The sequence below is a fragment of the Artemia franciscana genome, unplaced genomic scaffold (genome assembly GCF_032884065.1).
Source record: "Artemia franciscana unplaced genomic scaffold, ASM3288406v1 Scaffold_1732, whole genome shotgun sequence".
NCBI classification, from domain to species: domain Eukaryota; kingdom Metazoa; phylum Arthropoda; class Branchiopoda; order Anostraca; family Artemiidae; genus Artemia; species Artemia franciscana.
This window is the reverse complement of record NW_027062933.1, coordinates 1-25,044: the sequence shown is the minus strand read 5'-3', so window position 1 is coordinate 25,044 and position 25,044 is coordinate 1. Positions and strand designations below refer to the sequence as shown.

General features: G+C 33.4%; 1 long non-coding RNA gene across 1 annotated transcript; it reads left to right on the top strand.

The window, feature by feature from the left end:
* Positions 1 to 6,269: 6,269 nt before the first annotated feature.
* Positions 6,270 to 19,381, top strand: LOC136042680 (uncharacterized). Its single transcript, XR_010621388.1, has 3 exons — positions 6,270 to 6,365; positions 14,822 to 14,980; positions 18,944 to 19,381. It is a non-coding gene; the product is annotated as an uncharacterized LOC136042680 (long non-coding RNA).
* Positions 19,382 to 25,044: the final 5,663 nt, after the last annotated feature.

The window sequence follows — 25,044 nt, the reverse complement described above, 5'->3', positions numbered from 1 at the left end:
GGTTGCCACCTCCTCAAAACCTCTCTTTACTCTTAAGTTTGAATTTTGTTGCAATTTTTTAAGAATGACTCCTGAAACACTAGGGTCGTTTAATTAGAACAGCAAGACGCTCTTTCCAAGAACTAAATAACTTTAGCGTATAGAGCGAGGCGTTGAGGGGGGGACAATCCTTTTCATTTAGGTATTAATTTCTGTTCGTTTTAATTTTTAATGTTGCTTTTTACTTTCAGTTGAAAAAACTTGTCAGTCTGAAAACAAGACGTTTTTAAATGTTGGACCATTATCTTCTGGTTTTTTGTTATTTTTGTAATTTTATTTTTTAATTTTCAAATACACAAAAAAAATGATTTTTCAGAATAGGACAGGTGTCATAAGACTACTATTGCCCCAAGTCTAGCTAAATTAGCAGCAGACAAGTTTCATCTTCCTCAATGGGATGATTTTGCATATTTGAACTGTTTTGTATTACTTTTCTATTCTAAGTTCGACAGCTAATTTAAAGATTTTGTCAAAAAACAAATAATTATCTAATAATAATAATATCTAATAAATAATAATATCTACAGATGTAGATAATTTTGTTACTTTGTTATACTTTATAATAAAAATTGTTTTAGTAATAGCATCGACTTTTCTGATTCCCTACTTTCTTTAGTTTGATTTACGGAAAAAGTAGATGTATTATGTTTTTACTGTTTTCTGTTTATTTGGTTTTGAAATTTGAAAGTAAATAATCCGCAGGGGGGTCTGAGGTACATTTTTTCATGAAAAGGGGCGGTTGAAGAAGTAAGTTTGGGAAGGACTATGTTAGTTAAAGAACAAACGCGACACAGATGGGCCTATTTTTGGGGAGAAATACCTCAATCATCTCCGATCAAGGTTAAGGCAAAAGGAAAAGACTACATTTAAAAAATAAGTATTTTGATGAAACTTGTATGATGTTGATTTTTTTAGCTAGATGGCGTTGGTTATTGTTCTCATTTTCTCTTATCATTTCCTCTTTTGGTCACAGAGAGACGTCTGAACTATTTAGACCCTAAAAGGTCTAACTTAATAATTTGAGCCGTTTTTTAGATATTAATTTGTCACCCTTTTGACAATATTCATGATAAATGTTCGTTTTGATTTAGTTCAACGTCCGTCTAAATGTTCCTTGAAAGCTTCAGCGTAATACCCTCTGTTTATTATATAGCAACAGTTGTAGTATGAGTAGTAAACATTTTTAAAATGAAATAATAAATATCCTTCTGTGATCTTTCTTTCGGGAAAAAATTACATTTTTGTTTATAAGAGTTCGAAACCTTTACAAGAGGGTTCTCTGATATCCTGGGTCTGATGGTGAGATTTTTATAAGGATCACTTGATACTTTAGGGTTATTTCCCACCTTTTTCAAAATCAGGCAAATTTTTTGAGGTTCAAGTAGGCATCCTTTCCATTTTTGTTGTGGTTGAAATTCTATGTGGTTGATTGAAATTGTATCTGTAGTTGCTAATCTATCTGGCTAAGGCTTGTAAGGCGTTTTTTTTCAGTTAAAACTACATTTTTAGTACAACAAAATAAAACACATTATAAGCATAAAAGCGAGGACATCTTTGAAGAACTAAAAACGAAGGATGGCCAAAACGAGCTTTTTTTAGGTTGAATTTTAGAACTGAGAAATAATTCCTAACGAACTCTGTGGAATCGAGATAATTATTGACCCTGCTTTGCTAAAATTCTTTTCTATTCTTTCACCGTCCAAACGCATGACTAACGACATTATTTTTTTTGCAGATCAAATGAACTCATGCTTTTACTTAATGGTTGTTTTTTGTTCTATTTTGAAAATGTGCTAATTAATATTTAGTGTCTCATAGATTAAGTTTTGTTCGTGTTAAGTGTCTTGACGATGCAAAATTCTTACCCACTTTTTAACTATGCGGTTCCCGTTCCCTATATGATGAGTTCTTCTAGCTAGTTGCTTGTTCTATAGCTCCCTTTTTGATATTTTGTATCTTTTCTAAACTTTTTAACCTGACCGGAATTCCTTAGCCTTTCCCTGTCTTAAATACAGATTATACTGTACTTTTCTAGGGCTTCTCGGTTTCATCTACCAGTTACTTAACTCAGTAAAGTTCTGTTTGCTGCCCAATGCTTTGTTCTTGCCTAGCAAAAGACAATAAGATCTTTTTGATGATTTTATTGTCCTCCATTCTTGTTTAGTATCAACCAATGATCCTGTAGTGAGGACATCTTAGTAGAACTAAAAACGAAGGATGGCTAAAACAAACGCAGATTTTAATTTTGTCCTCTATATATAGGGTCGGTTTTAAGTTTTAGAGCTGTTCTTTTTTTCTTTTTATCACTTCTTTCCTTGTCTTATATCTCCAATCGATTGACGTCCTTTTCCTTTTCTATGTTGAATTTTAGAGCCGAGCAGTAATTCATAACGAACTCTGTGGAGGACTGTTTGCTGTTGCCGTCTTTTTGTGTAATGGCGTTTATTTTTAAATAAAAAGTCGTTGCAACATAACAGGCATCAAGTAATTGTAAAATTCAAATAAAAATCAAGGGTTTTCAATCTCCTTTATTTTAATAATAATTGAAAAACTTGCTTAAGTAGAACTTTATAATATCGTTTTCTTATAGCTTATCATATACTTACTACTTCAGGTTCTTAGAGTTAGGTTTTATAGAAGAGACCCAAATAAAAAGATTGAATAAATTGGAACGACAATCTTGCTCATAATCCTAGTCCTAGAATTCGTCATTGTTTTTTATCTTAGAAAAAGAAGTGCAGTATCTTTGCGCTCGTTAATCTATACTGCTGGATTAACAAAATAATAAATATATAATAAATAAAATAGTCTAATACTATATAGGGTCAGTTTTAAGTTTTAGAGCTGTTCTTTTTTTCTTTTTTATCACTTCTTTCCTTGTCTTGTATCTCCAATCGATTGACGTCCTTTTCCTCTTCTATGTTGAATTTTGGAGCTGAGCAGTAATTCATAACGAACTCTGTGGAAGACTGTTTGCTGTTGCCGTCTTTTTGTGTAATGGCGTTTATTTTTACATAAAAAGTCGTTGCAACATAACAGGCATCAAGTAATTGTAAAATTCAAATAAAAATCAAGGGTTTTCAATCTTAAATTCATTAAATTATCCGTGAAATTCTTGCTTTTGCTCCTTTCTCTCCCCTTCTCAAATTTTAAAAGAAACAGAACTCTTTACATTTTTGGAATAAATTATCTTTTTTGCTCTTCCCTCACTAAAAGAATTTACTGCTCATCCAAGCTATTTTACTCCTTTATGACCTCTATGCTCCTTTTGATCCTTATGTGGCCTGTATATTCCTGTTGCTCCTTTTGTTCATTGTATGGCCTTCCTAAGCTAAGAAACCGCTTTTGGATTCTAAAAAAAGTAAAAATAAAGAATCCAGGATATTTTATTTTTCCTTTATTTTAATAGTAATTCAAAACTTTATTATATGGTTTTCTTATAGCTTATCATATGCTTACTACTTCATATTCTTAGAGTTAGGTTTTATAGAAAAGACCCAGATAAAAAGATTGAATAAATTGGAAAGACAATCTTGCTCATAATCCTAATCCTAGAATTCATCATTGTTTTTTATCTTAGAAAAATAAGTGCAGTATCACTGCTAAATTAATAGATTAACTAATTATAAAATAAATAAAATAGTATAATACTTCAAATATAATTATAGTGCAGTTAATTGGAAAAGCGATTCTTTCAGTTTGATTACTTACAGGAGTGCATTTATGCTCGTAGTTTTTAAAATTGTCTTCTTTATGCTGAAAAGAAAGCATAATTTTAATTTGATTGATTATTTCTTTTGAAATAGCATCGTATTTGTGTAAACAGGGCTTTTATGTTGGTGATAGAATCGGGTTGACGGAGAAGTGTTCAAAGCTGGAATACCTGTTGTTTTTTGATGGGTATCTCAAAGCTCTGTTTTGAAGGCCAGAGCAAATTTCCAAGATAGAAACGCTAATGAAAATACTATAGAAGAATCTCAACTATGCTACAAAAGAACTCTACAGAATTTTAACGAAAAACTAGGACTGTCCTGCAAACCACTCTTAAATATTGCCGAAAATGATCGTTGAAAGAGGGTTTTTTTATAGATAGGTATATTATTCAAAAAAAATTACTCTACTTCTTGTCTAATTCTTTTTTCTTTTATCCTGTGATGATTGTTCTATTCTGAGATAATCTAAATGTAAATCCCTTCCATGTTTCCTCTTTCTTTTCTTTTATGGAAAATACATTTATTGCCATCATATATTTCTTACAGTTATCCTACATTTTGTTCACTATTATGACTTTTCTAACCTATATATACTCAAAAAATTCCAATAAATAAAATCGGATGTGGCAACAATAAATCCATTGCTATGATATTTCAGATTGTAATTTCAATGATTTTTTTCAATTTATTTATGCAACCCATAATTGTAATGATTGTCACTTGCAGACAAAAATTTTTTGACTTTCACACCATCTCTTTGTAACAGCTCCAGCGATTGAGCATTAGCAAAACTTTGTTTTTACAGCCCAAAAGCTCCTGAACCTCACAATCTCTTCGACTCCTGGGCGCTCTTTAAAAAGCAAAACATCAAAGTAAGCGTCGAAATAGACAGCAAGCTAAGGTAATTACAAGCGATGACTTTTGCAGTAGCATTTTACAATATGTTTGCTATGGCATTACAGAAATCTTTAGAGACGGTTTTATCCAGCTTAATCACTAATTTTTCCCGATTGGCCTGGACACTAGTCATTGAATAATGACCGGAAAGGCTATCAAATAACTTCTTACACCTTGCTGGATTTTTCACTTCAGCAGGTAACTTGTTTATTGCAACAGTAACGTCATCAGAGATTATAGAATTCACCATCGCAGCTGATGAAAGCTTAGGAAAGTATTCAATGTAACCAGCCAACTGAGTCGAAACGACATAAAGAAGTTGCTCACACGTATTACCTTTAGATGAGGGGTGAGAGTAAGTCATTTCTGGAATATAGGGTACATCGGCTGGGGGGGTAAACTATCAAATTGGGGACATATGTAGTATTAGCATGACATTTGCTGAAAGGGTCAAAAAAATTTTCAGATTATTCAGTTTTGCATTAGTTCCAAACCACTTAAAGACCCAGTCATTTGCTAAAATCTTATTTCGAAGATTATGCTTCACTTTGAAATTTTCAGTGCTATCAAAAGAGGCCAAACCATAACGGATAATGTTATCTTTATCAATTCCCGTGTTAAAACTCCTTTGAACAAAATTCAGCATAGGGGAAATTATCAGTTAATCTGGATTGTCCGTTTCTCGCATAGATAAGGTCATTGTTTATTATCGGCTGCATGGTATCATATCTATTTTTTCTTTATACAAGTGTTTGGAGAACTAGGTTAGCTAGTCTTCAAGAGTGAAAATGCTTCCACCTCCTAGATATAAGTTTGGTGGCACGTCTTTCAAAACTGTTGTTTGCTTTTTTTTAATATAGGGAGGATATAGAAATTATAGCTTCGAGCTTAAAACCAGCAAAACCATCACACGGAAGACTTATGGCTTTTGGAGATCGATTTGAAAGGTTATACTTAACTAGCCACAGATTTCTTAGCATGGGTGCTGAAATTTAGTTCACCGTAAATAAAAAATCTCACTCGTTATTTACAAAGAGGATTGGATGGCTTCAAAGAAAATAGCCATAAAAAAATAGCATATAAAATTGTCTGGAGAGCTAGGTTAGCTAGTCTTCAAGGGTAGAAAAGCTTCTACCTCCTGGATATAAGTTTGGTGGCACGTCTTTCAAAACAGTTGTATGCTTTTTTTAATATAGGGAGGATATAGAAATTATAGTTTCGAGCTTAAAACCAACAAGTCCATCACACGGAAGGCTTATGGCTTTAGGAGACGAATTGGAAAGGTTATACTTAACTAGCCACATATTTCTTAGCATGGGTGCTGAAATTTAGTTCACCGTAAATAAAAAATCTCATTCGTTATTTACAAATAGGATTGGATGGCTTCAAAGAAAATACAATTGACAAGGATTCATTTTGATGATATGAATGAATTGACAATTCTTTATATTTAAGTCAAAAAGCCATGGTTTATTTAATCTACCAATTAAAGGCAAGCCGACACATCAATTAAGTCAGGGCTTAAGTGTGACATTTACGATACTCAGGGAACATATTCATAGACAGTAAAACGTTGCAACTCTGGTCGGATATCACCAACATCAAGCTGGATCCTCCATCACCAACATCATGCTTTCCGACATTTTGTCCTAGCACTTGGGCTGCCGTTTCAGCCAGGCTTTTGGCTGGCTGAGACTAGTAAAATAAATAAAATTGGTAAGTATAAAGCTCTTTGTACCTTGTATAGATGTATAGTCGACTTGTTTTAATTGGATACTAGGCTGACAAAAGCTGCAGGCCTTTGGTGTGTATGATTAGCCTATATTAACAGAGGTCAGGCTCCACCCCATTAATGTGTAAATATATACCCTGCATTGCGTACTGAGTCCAAATTCATTGTTCTCGATCAAGTAAAACAGAAGGCTTATTGGTAAATATGGGAAAGTCTATATTTCTTACTTTAACATGAAGATTATAGGATACCACTTCATGCTTTTTTTTTTGTTATTTGCAAATTTGGCTGTTTAGTTTACATTTTGTTTTAAGCACTTTATATAATCTTGAAAATAATAAATTTCTCTTCAGTTTTTTGGTCCCTAAATGGGTTAAATCATTGGCATCAAACTTTCAAACTTATTGTTTTATTATAGATTCATTTTTAAGGTGTATTAAGCCTTAAGGTAAAATTCTAGTTTAGTGACTTCTTGCTATCTTGGAAAGGGGTTAGGTTGGGAAGGTAAAATTCTAGTTAATTGACTTCTTGCTATCTCAGAAAAGGTTTAGGTTAAGAAAATGAAACTTTCAGGGATGAATCTACAGATTTAAGTTTATACTGGGAAGGTATTTTGAAGCAACTACCTCTGCTCCTCCCTCTAGAGGGCCCTGACCTGTGATGACCTTTGTAAATATGTGTGTTATAAAATTAAAACCCTGCAAAATATATCTTCTGCTTAATTGAAGTACAACAAAATTATTTTCAGGTTCATGACTTTGCTCAATTCCTTTTTATAAGGTTTTAAAGATATGCAAATAAATTTCCTAAATTTTGAAAAATAAACATTGATGGCTCCAAATTCTACTCAAATAAAAGGAATTGCATTTTCATAACTAAAGGTAGAGAAAAAGCAACTAGTAACGGAAAATTAAGGTCAAATGGTGTTTTGTCAAAATTTCAATTGGTATAGACCTGTCATGTAGGCAAATTTCAGGGCCCTCTAGTGGGAGAAGGAGTGGAGGTGGGTACCTTAAAACACCTTCCCAGGACATAATTTAGCTTGTAGACCTATCCGTGAAAGTTTCATTTCCCTAACCTAAACTCTTTCCAAGATAGCAAGAAGTCAATTAACTAGAGTTTTGCCAAATGAAACTTTCAGGGATGGGTTTAAAGGCCATATTATGTCCCAGGAAAGTATTCTGAACTACCTAACTCTACTCTCTTTCCCTCTAGAGGGTCCTAATCTTTGATGACCTTTAAAAATATATGTGTTATAAAAGTGAAACCTTGCAAAATAGATCTTCTGCTTGAATGAAGTACAACAAAATTGTTTTCAGCTTCACATTGCTCAATCCCATTTATAAGGTTTTAAAGAAATGCTGATACATTTCCTAAATTTGAAGAAAAAAATTTTGATATGGCTCAAAATTCTACTGAAATAACAGAAATTGCATTTTCAGAACTAAAGGCAGAGAAAAAGCAACTGGTAGCTGAAAATTTAGGTAAAAAAGTGTTTTGTTGAAATTTCAATAGGTATTGACCTGTCATGTAGGCAAATTTCAGGGCCCTCTAGAGGGGGAAGGAGTAGATGTGGGTACTCCAAAATACCTTCCTGGGATATACTTTAGCCTGTAGGTCCATCCCTGAAAGTTTCATTTTTCTAACCTAACCCCTTTTCAAGATAGTTAGAAGTCACTAAACTAGAATTTTACCAGTACTAGTTTGTCATCATTAAGTTAAAGAAGCTTAAATTTTGACTAAATGTCTAAATATATGTGTTTTTATCAAATTGGGATTGGTTGGATCAATACAGCAGAGGACCCAATAAATGATGACCAAATTCTGCATATTGTCTTTGACACATTAGAAAGTTTGGGAACTGCATGTACCTTCTTCTTGCCTCTAATAACTGTTTCTTTGCAATTGTACATTCATTGTTCCACTGAAAACTCAGTTTACAGTGACTAGGAACTCTTTCACTATTTAGTCAGTTCTTGCGCAATTCCTAAGAGTGAATTTTGAAATGTCTCTATTTTCCCATTGACATCTTCATGACAGTTCACTTGTGACTTGACGTCTGTTTCTTGTAATTTATTCTTAAAAGCTTCCCAGTTAATTTTCTTCAAATTAACTTTACTAGGTTCTTCATAATTTGTGTATATACTATTATCTAGAGAAATCTCTACCAAAATGGGAAAATGATCACTATATTGGGTAGATTCCTTATCACTTATTATTGAAACTTTTGGAGTGAAATTTTGGATTGTTTTTCCATTTCTATCATCATTTCCACATCCACACTAAAGACCATTGTGCACATTTAAATCTCCTATATTCAATAGTTTCTCCCCTCCAGGCATTATCTTTAATTTTCATGGTCACTTCAGAGTAAGTTACTGTCTGGTATATTAGTATTGAATGTATTCAGCTTTATTTTTATTTTTAAGATTTAGTTTGCATCCAACAACCTCCATTTGATAACCCTCCTGCATTGACAAATAAATTGTGATATAATTGATTTTCTTATTAATTCCAATAATCACCCCACCTCTCTCTTTATTCCATCTATCTAATCCTGCTATTTTATAATCTCTGAATGATGGATTTAATATATAGCTTCAAATAAGTATCTTGAATGCAAAACATGTCAATATTATTCTTAATGGGCAATAGTCTAGTACTAGATCCTAATTCACTTTAACCAATGATCTTGCATTCCAAGACATAATTTTTATGTTTGATTTAACAGTAATTTATTTGTACACTGATTCAAAATAAGGCTGTTATTTGTTTGCTTGATTCCCAAACTTTCAATAAAATTACAGAGTTTATCTACTTTTTCTCTGATAGGCAAGTTTTCTATGCTTAAAATTTATGGTGACAACACTAGACCAATCACATTATTCTTGTCTAACATCTTGTATTTGATACATTTAAACAAGGTGGGATTCTTTTTAATTAGTCTACAATTCTCTGTAACAATATAGGCCAAAGGAAAGATATTGACTACCAAGGTTTTCAGTTTTATCTGTTCCAGACACTTGTATAGGCTATAAAAAAAAATAAAAGAAAAAGGCTGGTAATATTAGTCTTAAGTTTTCCCTATTGAAAAATACAACAGCAACTTGTTTCAAGAAACAATTAGCCTACCATTGTTTTTAATTTATCAAATTGCTTTTAAGGGAAGAAGCCCATGTTGCCTAGACCCTATTTGTTTTTTAAGACATGGGGCTGTCATAATATTCTGGGGGGGGGAATTTAAGACGCATATTAGCAGCTTATTGTTTTATTTCAGGTTTATTTAGCCTATGCTGCTAATATTGGTTGCAAGTGCTCCAAACAAAATTAGACAATAACATCCACTAGTCTCATGAAACCAAGTGTCTTTAAAAACTTTCAAAATACCATCAGTGCATGGCAATGGCTTGGAACTTTTTTTGACCCCTTATCTCTTAGTAGTACCCCTATTCTTACATCTTTTTCACAACTCATTTGGGGACAGTCTACTTGTCAGCTGAGTGTTTGGCATATAATACACATTGTACATACCATTTTAAGGATTTTTAATAGCCTAGTTGCTTTTGTTATTTTATAGATTTATCTTCTAAGTAGTTCTAACTGTAAACTAGTACCCAAATCTCTAATTGAAAAACCACCCTTGGGGAATTCTGACTGCTTAAGTTGTCATAATTTTCAGTTCTGGTCATGGTCCTCATTTTTAATGCTCTTCAGCAGTTTTAAATGGTATAGCTGAAGGCACCATTCATAGACTAACTGCCATCAATTTCTTTAGAAATGATGTGCCATTTCTTATATTAAATCTTGTCACACTTTATGCTAGCAATTGTAAATTATTAATTAAAGCTGGTCCAGCTTCTGATCCGTGATCTGTCCATATTGACCATGACATTCTTGGAAACTTGGCTGCTACATAGCTCCTTGCCTGCAATATTAGGGAATAGTATGTGCTTGATTTTGGCAAAAATAATCAACACTGGCAGCCTTTAAGGTGATCTTCTTTTTGCAGTATCTGAAGAAAAAGCTCTCAGACTAAATATTAGGAACAGATTGAATTTCAGCATCCATGCCAAAACTATGTTGCCATCTTCTCATGAAACTGTAAAATGTATTGGTCTGATTGCAACAATATTGGCCTATGAAAGTCTGTCTTTCTGCAAACATATCAAATATCTTTAAATATCAAATATCAAATTCTTTCTTGTTCACGCCATTTTTTCACAAAATTTTGTTAATCCCAAATCAAAAAACTCACAAGTACAAAAATTTCTTCCTCCCTAACGAAAATAATAAAATCTGCTCTTAAAATCTACTCTTAACGAAAAATGGCATTTTTCACTAAGAGTAAATTTTCTCTTATATCAACAACAAATCCAATGGCAAAATAAGATTTTCCCTATACTTTCTGAGATACGACCTTGTCTCAACAGGAAAAAAAAAGATTTCATGGAATTACTGTTACTAAAACCTTGAATAGATATGTTAAAATTGCAAAGAGTGGAAACTGGCCCTATTGTTGACAGAAAAACGCCAATGCCGTCTAGGTTTTAGCAATACTTGTCATTTTTAAAGGCATAGGGGGGGGGGGCCGAGTTGCCATCCAATCTTTTTGGTTACTCAAGAAGGGCACTAGAACGTTTAATTTCCTTTTGAATGAACTCTCCTCTGATGTTCTATGACCAATGGGTCGATACAATAAAAAAAAAAAAAAAAAAAAAAACACACTCATCTGTGATCTTTCTTCAGACAAAAAACAAAAATTCCACGTTTTTGCTGATATGAGCTTGAAACCTCTGCAGTATAATTCTCTAATATGCTGAATCTGGTGTCATTTTCATTAAGATTCTATGATTTTTAGGGTGTATTTTCCCTTTTTCGAAAATTGGACAAATTTTCTCTTGTTCGTAACCTTTGATGGATAGGTCTAAACTTAATGAAACTTAATATATTTAACTTATCAGAGACTTATATTTGAAATCAGATTAGTCAATTCTTTGAATATATCTATTGATGTCAAAATTCTGTTATTTAGAGTTTCGGTTACTATTGAACCGGGTTGCTCCTTACTTACAATGTTTGTTACCATGAACTGTTTGATAATAAAATAACAAGGTGCTTTTAAACATTTTATCTTCCTACAAACTTTTTAGATATTGTATATAAATTTTGCTAATGTTTTACTTCCCCCTTCTGTTGTGAAAGAACCTTGAGACGAGTCACATCAGTTTGTTTTAGCCTTCTGTTATTTATTCAAGACATCTAATAACAAGTTGTGCTTCATAACATTTTTCTTCTGTTCCATTTTCCTTTGAACTGATGTTACCTATTTTTTCCCTTTCAATACAAATTGTTACAATGAGTCAAATATTTTAACTGTAATTTTATCAAATTTTCATTCCTTTTATGTTGTATTTTTAATCGATTAGCCAGTATTTAATAATGACATTTTTGGGTCTACTTTGTCTATATTTTTAGAAGTGTCCTGCCAGGCTGACCATTTGCTTTTTATGGCATTTGGTATAAACCAAGTGACATATAGCAATCACAAATTCTGTCAGTCCCGGTTTTGCTACTTTAGGGACTTCCAGGTAAGCTAGGACAATGAAATTTGGCAGGCGTATCAGGGACCAGACCAGATTAAATTAGGAATAGTCGTTTTCCTGATTTGACCATCTGGGGGAAAAATAGAAAAATTGAAGCATTTTTAAGTTATGAACGGTTGATTAGATCTTAATGAAATTTGATGTTTAGAAGGATATCGTGTCTCAGAGCTGTTATTTAAATCCTGACTGGATCTGGTGATATTGGGGGGGAGTTGGGAGGGGGAAACCTAAAATCTTGGAAAACACTTAGAGTGGAGGGATTGGGATGAAACTTAGTTGAAAAAAAAGCACAAGTCCTAGATACATGATTGACATAACAGGAATGGATACGCTCTCTTTGGGGTAGTTAGGGGGGGGGGGGGGTTAATTCTGAAAAATTAAAAAAAATGCGGTATTTTTAACTTACGAACAGGTGATCAGATCTGAATGAAATTTGATATTTAGAAGGATATCGTGTCTCAGAGCTCTTATTTTAAATCCCGATCAGATCTCGTGACATTGGGGGGAGTTTGGGATGGGGGAACCTAAAATCATGGAAAACGCTTAGATTGGAGGGATTGGGATGAAACTTGGTGGGGAAAATAAGCAGAAGTATTAGATACGTGATTTACATATTTGGAACGGATCTGCTCTATTGGGGGTGGGGGGTTAATTCTGAAAAATTAGAAAAAATGACATATTTTTAACTTATAAAGGAGTGATCGGATCTTTCTAAAACTTCATATTTAGAAGGACCTCGTAACTCGGATCCCTTATTTTAAATCTCAACCGGATCCAGCATAATTGGGGGTGGGGGCAGTTGGGGAGACTGGAAATCTTAGAAAATACTTAAAGCGGTGAGATGAGGATGAAACTGGATGGGAAGAATAAAAACCTGTCTATGATGCGTGACTGACAATAACTGGACCGGATCTGCTCTCTTTGGTGGAGTTGGGGGGGGAGGGGGGTAATTTTGAAAATTGAGGTATTTGTAACTTACAAAAGGGTGACCAGATCTTAATGAAATTTGATATTTAGAAGGATCTTGTGCTTTAAAGCTCTAATTTTAAATTCTGAACAGATCCTGTGACATTGGGGGGAGTTGGAGGGAGAAAACGGGAAAATTGGGGTATTTTTATCTTGCAAATAGGTGATCGGATCTTAATGAAATTTGATATTTAGAAGGAATTCATGTTTCAGAGCTCATTTTTCAAATCTCGACCAGATCTTTGACATTGGTGGGAGTTGGAGGAGGAAATCTTAGAAAACACTTGGAGTGGAGGAATTGGGATGAAGCTTTGTGGATAGAATAAGGAAATGTCCTTGATACGTGATTGACGGAACCGTGCGGGATTCGCTCTCTTTGGGGGAGTTGGGGGCAGGGGTTCAGTGATTTGGCGAGTCAGGTGCTTCTGGACGTGCTAGGACGATGAAATCGGTAGGCGTGTCAGGGACCTGCACAAATTGACTTGATAAAGTCGTTTTCCCAGATTCGACCCTCTGGGGGGCTAAAGGGAGAGGAAAAATTAGGTATTTATAACTTACGAGTGGGTGATCGGATCTGAGTGAATTTTGATATTTAGAAGGACATTGTGACTCAGAGCTCTTATTTCAAATCCTGACCGGCATTAAGCCTCTGATTTTCCTTTTAAATCAATCTATTGATTCATAGAAATTTGTTAGAGCTCATACAATATGATCTCTTGGCTCTTAGCTCTTCTTGCCTTGTCACAAGTGCCATATGAGCTCTTAGCTCTTGTTTTATTCTGCCTTTTAAAATAGCCTCAAACTATTGGGAAAATGTTTTCTTTTAGTTCATTTTCCTTTTTACAAGTTCTGTAAGCTAGTTTTTTCTGGACCAGGGGTAGTGAATATTTTTCATGACGATGGAATTTCCCCTGCAATGTATGATAATGTTTTAAGCCTTTTTCAGGGGAAAAAAGGAAAAGGGAAAAAAATAGACTAAACAGTAAACAAAAGCACGAAAATAGCAAAGACGTGAAAAATGGTTTACAGTAAGAAGGAAAAAACAAAAGAAACTCGTATCTGATAAACTATAGCTGTTTTTTAGAGCAATGCGGCTATTTTTCAACCTTATAGTCCTGCACGATCTTGTCCCATGATCTTTTTTCTGGATCTTTGTAGTATTTTAGGTATTTTCGAAGACCACACTCCCTTTCTATGACGAACAAATAAAAGTTCAATAGATATAAATATCTTTATTAGATAGTGAAAACAGTTACATTAGACAGGGAATAGGACCTACATCGTATATATGGGGATGATGTGACCAAACAAGTTTATAACTATAAATACAAGATTTCTTTTGCAATTGGAAGAAGAAAAAGATTGTACCATCTTCATTAAAATTCAATTTACATTCAGCCATTATTAAAGGACAAAAGTTTACAACTCAAGACATTGAATGAACCCTGGTAATGTCTTTCAGACAAATCAAGCCAATGAACCGGAAACTATCTATGACCGATAATTTTAATTTTTTTCTGTATAAATGTCGTGATTTTGATCGTAATACTTTAGTTTAGCTGTTCTTGACGATCGTTCTGTATTTGATCAACATAGCTTGAGATTTTATAACTGTTTTCACTGTCTAATAAAAGGATTTATTTCTACTGAACTTTTATTTGTTCGACGTAGTGTTTTTTCACCATATTGGAATTTCTCGAGAACTAAACCTATGTGGTTAGATGTGTTTTTTAATTTATTGTATTGTCTATTTTAACTAGTTTGTTATTTTTTGTACGTCTTAATTGTTTTAGTCTATTTTTTTCTTTATTTCTTTTTGTTGATAAAGGCGTCCGGACGTTGTTCAAGAGCTCTTTTCTTATCTATTTCAGGTATGTTTATCTTGCGGTCAGAATCACGAACCCATTGGTTCAACGAAAAGGCCTTTGAAAATGACGCCAAATTTAAACTAGTTGGGATTTTATTTGGCCTTGCTGTGTATAACAGTGTACTCTTAGATGTACGTTTTCCTTCTGTGGTTTATAGACCAGGTTGGTACCCTTTAATCTTTTTTTTTTTTTTTTTTTTTTTTACGTTACGGTAAAATCACTACGAAAAAAAAGTCATGCGAAAACAGAATGAATTGATTGATTTATGAAACTTTGCTGTTATTTCTAAGTTTACCTTTTTCTTTTATGACACATTAGCTCAAATTAATGGATTGGTCAAATTAAAAAGATTGGAGTTGTGACCTTTTATTACCGTATGGTAGACTGTTAATGCTCAAACGAATGTTTTTTTCTGTTTAGTATTGTGACTATCGTTATTGATGATAGTGTTATTATTGTTTTAAGTATTTTGAATATATCAAGAATTTTGTTATTGTAGTTTTCTATTATTCGTATATGTATTTTTTTTTGTGGCTTAAGAAAGGCAATGACTTAAGTATGAATTGTTGTATCTACTTTGTTATGTGTATTCCTGCTACAGTGAGCTTGGTGGGAACACCAGGCTCAATATAATGCTTTTATTTATTCTTTTTATGGCACTTGGTATTAACCAAGTGACATATAGCAGTCGCCAATTCTGTCGGTCTGTCTGTCGGTCCCGGTTTTGCTACTTTAGGCACTTCCAGGTAAGCTAGGACGATGAAATTTGGCAAGCGTATCAGGGACCGGACCAGATTAAATTAGAAATAGTCGTTTTCCCGATTTGACCATCTGGGGGGAGTGGGGGCCCGGTTAATTTGCAAAAAATAGAAAAAATGAAGTATTTTTAACTTATCAGTGGGTGATTGGATCTTAATGAAATTTGATGTTTGGAATGATATTGTGTCTCAGAGCTCTTATTTTAAATCCCGACCGGATCTGATGACATTGAGGGGAGTTGGAGGGGGAAAACCTAAAGACCCGGTTTTTCTACTTTAGGCACTTCCAGGTAAGCTAGGACGATGAAATTTGGCAAGCGTAGCAGGGACCGGACCAGATTAAATTAGGAATAGCCGTTTTCCCGATTTGACCATCTGGGGTGGGGGGAGTGGTGGGGGTCGGTTAATTCGGAAAAAACAGAAAAAATGAAGTATTTTTAACTTATGAGCGGGTGATTGGATCTTAATGAAATTTGATGTTTGGAATGATATTGTGTCTTTTGTATTGTAACTTTTGATGACAAAGACTAAATTTGATGAAACTTATATATTTAAAATCAGCATAAAAATCTGATTCTTTTGATATATCTTTTGGCATCAAAATGCTGATTTTTAGAGTTTCGTTTACTATTGAGCCGGGTCGCTCCTTACTACAGTTCGTTACCACGAACTGTTTGATTGTAAATTAAATTTATTTTTATTTAGAATTGATAAAAGAAATTGTTCAGTTTGTGAATTTAGTGATGGAGAGACTTGGTATCATTTTGGGGGGGGGGGGGGGTTCAAGACTTATGAAAATGACAACATTGAAATGCAAGTCAAATCACAAAAGTTTTTGCTTCTCCTTTGGTTCTCATATTAAAGTTCTCTTATATATTAAAAAAATTAATTTGTTTTAACATAAATCATTTTTTTTTACATACCAATAGCGGCAGAGTGAAATATTGGTTCTCATCTGTTGCGCATCGAATTTGGAGGACAATAAACAGCCTTTTTCTTTGTGAGAAAGTTTGATTCCCATTTTGCATTTCGTATCAAATTTAGTAGAAAACTGAAAGTTTTTAATTCTGTAGGATCGGAAAAAAAATTCTAGAACTTAAGATTGTTTTACATGAATGAACTAGTGTAAAAAGAAAAGGTTTTTCGCTGGTTCTGGAAATACCGGTTTTAATAAGTTCTAAGTTATAATAAGAACTGAACACAAGTAGGGAAGAATAATAAAGGCATGTACAAACCATTAGCTGATTTTTACATGTTCAACAACTTCCACAGAATTTGCTCTAATTGTTGGGTCTCATTTATCATCTGTGGTAAATTATTCAAATGAGGAGAGAGAAACAGAAGAAAGGAAGAACACCAGTGCCACTGCAGACCTAGAAAAGTTTCAGTGCGTTTCGAGGATTATTTAGCTGCCTGAAACTTCAAAAGTGAAGAAAATCATCTTGTTGTTTGTCGTAAAACAAGAATCACTAAATTTTTTTAGGGGTTTGAGGTGATAATGGGAAACTTGCAAAAATAAGTTTTTGCAAGTTTTATCTCGCAATAGTAAAATTTTTCGCAAAATTTTACTTTGCAATAAAAAATTTATTTATCTGGCATATTTTCAACTTATTTTTCAATCTTCAAAAAACCTACAAATGTAGATAATTTTGTTACTTTGTTATACTTTATAATAAAAATTGTTTTAGTAATAGCATCGACTTTTCTGATTCCCTGCTTTCTTTAGTTTGATTTACGGAAAAAGTAGATGTATTATGTTTTTACTGTTTTCTGTTTATTTGGATTTGAAATTTGAAAGTAAATAATCTGCAGGGGGGTCTGAGGCACATTTTTTTATGAAAAGGGGCGGTTGAAGAAGTAAGTTTGGGAAGGACTATGTTAGTTAAAGAACAAACGCGACACAGATGGGCCTATTTTTGGGGAGAAATACCTCAATCATCTCCGATCAAGGTTAAGGCAAAAGGAAAAGACAACATTTAAAAAATAAGTATTTTGATGAAACTTGTATGATGTTGATTTTTTTTTTAGCTAGATGGCGTTGGTTATTGTTCTCATTTTCTCTTATCATTTCCTCTTTTGGTCACAGAGAGACGTCTGAACTATTTAGACCGTGAAAGGTCTAACTTAAAAATTTAAGCCGTTTTTTAGATATTAATTTGTCACCCTTTTGACAATATTCACGATAAATGTTCGTTTTGATTTAGTTCAACGTCCGTCTAAATGTTCCTTGAAAGTTTCAGCGTAATGCCCTCTGTTTATTATGTAGCAACAGTTGTAGTATGAGTAGTAAACATTTTTAAAATGAAATAATAAATATCCTTCTGTGATCTTTCTTTCGGGAAAAAATCACATTTTTGTTTATAAGAGTTTGAAACCTTTACAAGAGGGTTCTCTGATACCCTGGGTCTGATGGTGAGATTTTTATAAGGATCACTTGATGCTTTAGGGTTATCTGGCTAAGGCTTGTAAGGCGTTTTTTTTTTTCAGTTAAAACTACATTTTTAGTACAACAAAATAACACATTATAAGCATAAAAGCGAGGACATATTTGAAGAACTAAAAACGAAGGATGGCCAAAACGAGCTTTTTTTAGGTTGAATTTTAGAACTGAGAAGTAATTCCTAACGAACTCTGTGGAATCGAGATAATTATTGACCCTGCTTTGCTAAAATTATTTTCTATTCTTTCACCGTCCAAACGCATGACTAACGACATTATTTTTTTTTGCAGATCAAATGAACTCATGCTTTTACTTAATGGTTGTTTTTTGTTCTATTTTGAAAATGTGCTATTTAATATTTAGTGTCTCATAGATTAAGTTTTGTTCGTGTTAAATGTCTTGACGACGCAAAATTTTATTTTGCAATAAAAAATTTATTTATCTGGCATATTTTCAACTGATTTTTCAATCTTCAAAAAACCAATTTTTTAAGGAAATTTGGTGGATAGGTAGAGCTGAAGCTTAGATGTGTAAGGATAATGGAAATGTCGAATTACGTTGAAGGGTTAAAACCACAGGACTTCAGAAAAATAGCATGCCAAAAACTTGCATAGGAAAAAAATTGATTCCTTTGTTTGACAACACTCCAAATTCTGTCAAAGAAAAACAACGAATGCAATAGGGTTTGAATCTTGATACTTGATACAATGACAGTTTTATGAGCATAATAATAGGTTAATTGAAAAGAATGCCTAAAAATCACTAGTGGCGGTTGTAGTCTTCCTTGCACCCGGGTCAGAATTATGATCTTAACCCCTTCATATTGCTCCTTTAAAGTAATGATCTGTTCTTTGTTTATTTATTCATTTTATCACTTCTTTACATGTCTTTTATCTCTAATCGATTAACGTCCTTTTTCTTTTCTAGGCTAAGCAGTAACTGAGCAGTAAATTTCGCAGTAAAACTAACTGTGTAAGCCTGTACACTGTTGCCGTCTTTTTGTGTGATAGCCTTAATTTTCACAGAGAAAGGCGTTGCAACAGACCAGGCTTCTTGTAATGTTAAAGTTAAAATAAAAATCAAGGGCTTTCAACCTTAAAATCGTTTCATTCTCTGTAAAATTCTTGTTTGTGCCTTTTTTCTTCTTCTTTTTCACATTTTAAAAGAAATAAAGCCCTTAACATTTTTGAACTAATTATATTTTTTGCTCATCCTTTGTTAAACGAATTTACTGCTCATCCCAGCTCTTCTGCTCTTCCTGAAGTCTACTCAACCAAGAAATTGCATCCTGAGTCAAGAAAATAAATTGAAAAATTTAAAATATACTGATTTTGCTGATTTAAAATATATAAGTTTCATCTTTTATGTATTTATTACTGTTTTAAAAAGTAGAGTTGTAACAAAGAGTCAAACTTTAGCGTAAAGAGCGGGGTGTTGAGGAGGGAACCACCCTTTTAATATACGGAATAATTTCTGGTCATTTTAAGTTTTAATGTCGCTCCTTACTTACTGTTAAAAAAACTTGTTTTTTTATATTTGTAATTACTTAAGGAACCGTGATTAAAAGGTTGATTCAGCAAAGGTTGAAGCTTATGTAGTAATTAACGTGTATATGCCTACAAATTATAGCAAGAACAATCTGATTCACGATTTGCGTCTGTCTGCAAGCTTTTAGTCAGGTTTCATATACCGAGCTAATTTCCTCAACTTTAACTTAAATCATGTTGTTGCTTCGTTTGTCAGTCACAAGGATCAAACTTTTTAAAGAATGATACTACTCGGACCTCCTTCCTATCTCTACTTTCTTTTACTCATCCTCACCTATTACTCAAAATGTAGAATCGAGTTGGTTTTCCTACCGAAGCTTTTAATTTGAAGACTGTTCTTTATTACTACAGCTCCAGCAAGCAGTACAGGAAAATCAATCCTCTTAAGATTCTTTTAGCTATCTATAAAATCTATTGCACTGTCCATGATTTGGCACTTTTTCAGTATCAGGTGGTGTTGTTGAGGTAACAGATATTTTAAATAATTCTCCATGTTTGACTATGAAAAAGAAGCCAGCATCAAAAACTACCCCAATCAACGCTTAAAATCAATTGTGTAAGATTGTTATCGCAACTACTACTATTGGTCACGACTTTCAAATCAGACAGGCAGCTGAATATAATACGGGGTAATAAGATGGCCACCGCAAATGTATGACAAGAAAATCTTTTTCAAGAAAACTGAAAAGTTTTACTACCCTTTTTAATTGACCAATAAAATTGGTGGGCAACTAGGCAACCTCCCTGCCAAATTTTGTTTTGTTAAATGCTGCGATAAATTTTTTGAGATAGCCATTTTCTTCATCCTAGTTGAAAGACCCAAAAACTATGCCCTTGAGTATAACATGACCCGCCTCCTCCACAGCCCCTGGGTAAAGGTGTTTAAGTTATAAAATGTATCTATTGTTTACCTATAGTAGTTGCTATTAAGATGCATGTATAAATTTTCAGGGGGGAGGGGGAATTTTCTGCTGGGGGTTTTTCTATGGGGTTGAAGTTTCCAGGGAGTGAACCTGTCAGGGGAAATTATAGACTGTGGAAATTTGCCAGAATTCTCATACAAAAATCTTTTTATATGTATTGCTTTCTTTTTCCCTTCTCAATCCTAAGCTTAGAGTGGTTAAGAGTAATTGTTTGGGGTAGATTTTAACCGGGATTGAATCATATAGAAGATATTTCTATGGTAAAAGGGGTTCCGTCCGTGGAGGTGGGACCAGATTTCCTGGAATTATTTAAAAATAACCAAAACTCAATAAAAAAAATAAGTTTTTTTTTCTATTGAAAGTAAGGAGCAACATTAAAACTTAAAACAAGCAGTAATAATTTATAATATGTTTGGGGTCGCCCTCTCCTCAGGACCTTCATCTGTACGCTAAAATTTGAATTGTGTCCCAATTCTTTAAGAATGATTCCTGAAACACAAAAACATTAATTAGAACAAAATGGCTTTTTTAAAAGTACTGAAAAACTTTAGCGTAAAGACCGAGGTTTTGAGGAGGGGGCAACCTCCATCATTTATGCAATAATTTCTGTTAGTTTTAATGCTTTTCCTTACTTTCAGTTTTTGTGAAGAAAAAAAAATTGTATTTATTTAATTTTTAGTATAAAATACACTTCATTTTAAACAAATTGTACTTAAAAATAAGTTTATTGGCCCTTAATTTAGGGACCTGGCTATTTCTTGATGGCTGAGGACGGCTAAAAATATTTATTTTTTACCTTAAATATACTTTACTGTAAATAAATCATACTTACAAATAAGTTTATAGGCCTTTAATTTATGGGCCTGGCTATCTCGTATTAGCTAAGGACTGCTAAAAAATTGTTATTTCTACCAGATAAAACACTTCAATTATACAATTGTATTTACAAATAAGTTTATAGACCCGTAATTTAGGGGTCTTTCTATATAGTAGTAGCCAAGGACATTTAAGTTTTTTATTTCTTTCATAAAATATACTTTCTTCTGAATGAATCAAATATACAAATAGGTTTATAAGCCCTCAATTATGGGACCTGGCTATCTCTTAATAGCTAAGAACAGTTAAAAATCATTATTTCTACCATAAATTACACTTCATCTTAAATAAATAGTATTTACAAATAAGTTTATTTGCCATTTAATTTAAGGGTTTGGCTATTTCATAATGGCTAAGTACTGCTAAAAAACTTCATTTTAACATAAAATACAATTCATTTTTAACAAATCGTACTTACAAATATCTATCGGCGGTTAATTTAGAGGGTTAGGGTGTCTCGTAATGACTAATGAATGCTAAATATTTTATTTCTACCATATAGTACATCTTAACAAACCTTACCTAAAAATAGGTTTCTAAGCCCTTAAATCAGGGTTCTAGCCATCTCATAATGGCTAAGAACTGCTAAAAACCGTTATTTCCACCATAAAATACACTTCATTTAAAAATCATAATATCGGCTGAATAGTAACCAAAACTCGAAATAACGGTTATATAAAAACGGATTTTGATACAAAAATATATATCAAAAGAAACAAATTTTTATGCTGACTTCAAATATAAAAAATTTCATTAAGTTTAGTCTTATCCATCAAAGGTTACGAGCCCGAGAATATTTTCTTGATTGTCGAAAAAAGAATGAAACAGTCATTGCGAGAGCTACAACAATTTAAGTGTTGCGAGAGCTACACTTTGGTTTTGTTTCTTCGCTATCGATCAGTAATCACATGATCAAAGGCTCTTCCTCAGGGTTGAAAAAACAACAACAATAGTATCAAAAGAAGGGACTAAATTGACTTTGCAGCCAGTTGAACTTTATCCTTTTCAATCGTAGACATCGTGACTGATGAAAACTTGGAACAATATCTTATATAATCTAGTTGGTATTATAAAGCTATCCGTAACTTTTCAGGATTAATATTCCATAGGTGACGCTAATTATTACGAATTTACCTTATTATTTTACGTTATCGCTTGTACCCGTTGCGTAAACACTTAATTCTGTCAGAATTATAGAGATCGAATACAATTTGCACAAATTTCTAGCCCAAAGTGAACAGATTCTTACTTACAAGTCCTTCTCCCATGATAGGCATCAAGTTCACCGGAAACAAATAAATGGGTACACCAACTAGTATAGTTGCAAACCCCTCATCGCTGAAGTTGACTTTAGCCTAACAGCAGGTTATTACCTACAAGTCCCCTACATGTCTTACCACTGAAACCAAATTGGTTTTACCATCAATACACTGGAAGCAAATAATAGATACACCAACTAGTAAAAGTTGCAACCCCTCTTTACCGCATGTTATTATTACCTTACAGCCGCCTGTTGATGACGAGTCCTCTATATGTCTGACAATTTGTATCGGCCTAGATTTCGTTTCATTGTGTACCTTACTACTGAAGTTGTCAACCCCTTGAAACTTTCAAACTGGTATACCTCATGAAGGAATTTTTGTACCAAAAATGAATGCCATATGCTTTGATCAGCTTAAAAAAAAATGTTTGAAAAAAATGTTTGATCTGTCTTAGTTCAAAAGTTGATTTTGTTTACCCTAGGGTAACTTTCTAACGTCAACTTATACCTAACTTTCAACTTTTCTCAACTTAGAAAGGAGATAAGGATAAACTCCAATTTCTTTAGCAAAGAGAGAACTTTTAAAGTTTATCAGGCACATCTGATAACATTTCTCTACGCCAATCCCTAGTCCCAAAAACCGAATGATAAACTCAGTTGAAATCACGACCAGAAATGGGTAGAAACAATTGATGGCAGCACTTTCGGACCCATGGGAAAATGCTACATTTTTGCTTCTATGAATTTTTCTATTTATCCCTCAAAGAAAATATATTTGCTGCGGGGCCGGGTAACAGCCGCATATATTTAACGCTTATAGATTTTAGTCCATCTTCAATTTGAAAATGGTGCCTGCCAGCTTGCCTTCTAGAACGGAGCTTTTCACTTGAAAGCAGAAACATACTTTGATGAATCGAAAGCTTGGCTGCACAACTTCAGATACTCCTCTCTGACATAGACTATATAACTCCACTTTACTTCGCACACCATAAGCTCTGGCTCGTGGAGAAGCAAAAACCATCCTTTTTGGCCCCAGCAAGAGTTCTGCAGAGCTTCCCAAAATTTAATGTCATATTCATCAATCCAGCCTGAGGTCCGCACTTTCCGTAAAAACCGCACAGGTTAGACCCTTACCAGTTTCCAGGAATAAGCTGAGATCGGCGGCATTCGAAAAAAAGAAAACCGGGACAGAACCAAAGTGTTGCTCTCGCAACACAGTCACACTGTCTGATTCAGCGTATCAGACACCCTTAATGGATAGGTTTCAAGCTACTGTTTATGGTTATACTATTTAAATAGAAAAAATTGCTTGATCCCATAAAATGTGTCTTTTATACCATAGGTCAACCATTTCATTTCAGATTACATACGTACATAAGCAATGAAGCGGTTATTTCTCAATTTTCTTTACAAGCCTATACTTATTAGGATGTACGCTTTTATCACAATAAAAAATGGTATTTCAAAATGTTGCATTTTGTATTTTGTGTCTTAATATTTTTACTAAAATCAAATTCTGGCTTAATTAGTCAGCTTTACTACACCATCTTCCTTTCTTCCTTGTAAGTTTTCTCTTTTACTTTTCAAATATAAGAAGTTGCTTGAAATATCGAACGATTTTAAAAGTATACACATAGCATCTTCTTTTGAGTTCAAAATCTGCCACAACTTACCCTGGAAAGTCTAACTTAATAATCTGAGCCGTTTTTGAGATATTAATTGGTCACCCTTTTGACATTATTCATCATCAATGTTCGTTTTGTGTTTATTTCAGCGTCCGTCTAAATGTTCCTTGAAAGCTTCAGCTTAATACCCTCTGCTCGCAATATAGCAACAGTTGCAGTATGAGCAGTAAACATATTTAACATGAACTAATGAACATCCTTCGTGATCTTTCTTCGGGGAAAAAAATCACATTTTTGTATATAAGAGTTTGAAAGATTTACAAGAGGGTTCTCTGATACCTGGGTCTGATGGTGTGATTCTTATAAGGATCACTTGCTGCTTTAGGGTTGTTTTCCACCTTGTTCGAAATCAGGCAAATTTTCTAAGGTTTCAAGTAGGCATCCTTTCCATTTTTGTCGTCGTTGACATTCTATGTGGTTGATTGAAAATGTATTTATAGTTACTAATCTATCTGTCTAAGGCTTGTAAGGCGTTTTTTCTGTTAAAACTATATTTTTAGAACAACGAAATGAAACACATCATAAGCATAAAAGCGAGGACATCTCTGCAGTACTAAAAACGAAGGATGGCCAAAATTAGCTTCTTTCTAGGTTGAATTTTAGAGCTGAGAAGTAATTCCTAACGAACTCTGTGGAATCGAGATAATTTTTGATCCAGCTTTGCTAAAATTCTTTTCTAGTCTTTTATTGTCCAAACGCATGACTAACGACATTATTTTTTTTTGCAGATCAATGA